Here is a 1,726-nt window from a genome sequence, read left to right as displayed (position 1 = left end):
CGAATAGATCTTACTATGGCAAAAGGGCATGTACTGTTAACGTATACTAATAACGTACACACACACACACACACATACTATACATATACAAGAACACACACACACTTTATATATATATATATCTATATATTATAGGATTTAGATGATTTTTATTGCAATATGTTATTCCTGTAATTCTGACGGGCAATGTGGGACTAAAGTACACAATCAGCATACTTGTTAGGGTCTCCGTCAAAAATCGAGTCCAGAGAAAGAATGCATTTACCGTGTACTAGCAAACGCAGTGAACATACGCGAAAAAAAAGGCACTCTCATTAATGTTTCTGGCAAGGTTTGAGTCCACGAAAAGAAATCTATTTCCATATGCTAACATATACGTTTAGATGACATACATATTAGGGTCCCTGTCAATGCTGAAGGTTATGAGAAGTAGAAGTGAAGTACCTTTCGTACACTATCACAAACAGTGCACATACACAGGAAATGCCATACACGTTGAAATGAAAATTCAAAAAGGTCCCCGTCAATGCTGGAGTTTACGAGAAGTGAAGTATTTTCATTCACTATTACAAACAGTGCACATGCACGGGAAAATGACATACTTCTTAGGGTCTCCGTCGATGCTTGAGTCCATGAGAAGAGAAGCAGGCACGGCCACATTATTATATCTCGCGGGCTTGGGTTTCGAATTGTCTGTAGTTCAGTGTGAGAGCCCATACAGATTGAATTGGGTAGAAAAGCCGGGATTGCGGATACACAAAACTGGCCTATAAGCATCGCCTCTGAGATGGCACAGGCAATAGGTTTTCTCAAAATACATACATGCGTATGCTCGCGCATTCATAGGAGTGACAGTAGAGGTGCATACAGTTGTGCACATACTAGATGTGCCTTGCAATGCGTACTATTTTGCAATACTTAATAGCACATGCAGGATTGTAACCGTATTGAAACGAGCGACAGAGAGGTGCCTCACATGTGTCCTTAAAGCTTACATATGTTTCGTCATCTCAAAACACATTCATTCTCTATATGGTCGTATTCAAATGAGTAACAGTAGAGGTCCACAAACTTATATAGAGCACATGCATATACGTGTACCTGTTCAAACGGTTAAATGTTAACTATCTATCTGTATTGAGTTCCCTCGCTAGAACACATACATATACGTGTTTATGCATTATAGGCACATAACTATATTGCGTTCCCTCACTAGAACAAATACATATACGTGTCAAATTTTGTAGACACTTGCCTATATTGCGTTTCCGCACTTGTGCATTAAAAGGCAAGCCACTCGCAGTGATGGCTAGTTCTGCCTCCTTGGAATGAACGTAGAACGGCACGGGAGGTATAGGCATGGACTTCCCCCACCCCATGATTATCCGTTGTTCCTCAATTTCTGTGTCTGAATTTCATTATATATTCAAATACAATCCATTACCGGCGTGTGAGTATGCAGTATGTATGCAAGAATGCATCGCGATGTTTTACAAAGGACGCAAAAGGGTCCTGGAAGTAATTTTAGGCATGAACTTGCCCCACCCCAAGAGTATCCTTGCTCCACCAACTTCTGTGCTTGTCTGTTTTTATGTATTCAAACGTGAATATGAATAGCGACTAGTACGTATGTATATACGCATGTATCTATATACGTGGCAGAGAAAAAGAAACAGCCACTTGAATCACCGATATGGACTACTCCATCCCATGATTACCTTCCGTT

Source organism: Sphaeroforma arctica (genome assembly GCF_001186125.1).
Source record: "Sphaeroforma arctica JP610 unplaced genomic scaffold supercont1.2773, whole genome shotgun sequence".
NCBI classification, from domain to species: domain Eukaryota; class Ichthyosporea; order Ichthyophonida; genus Sphaeroforma; species Sphaeroforma arctica.
The sequence above is the reverse complement of the archived record's forward strand: the minus strand, read 5'-3'. Positions refer to the sequence as shown.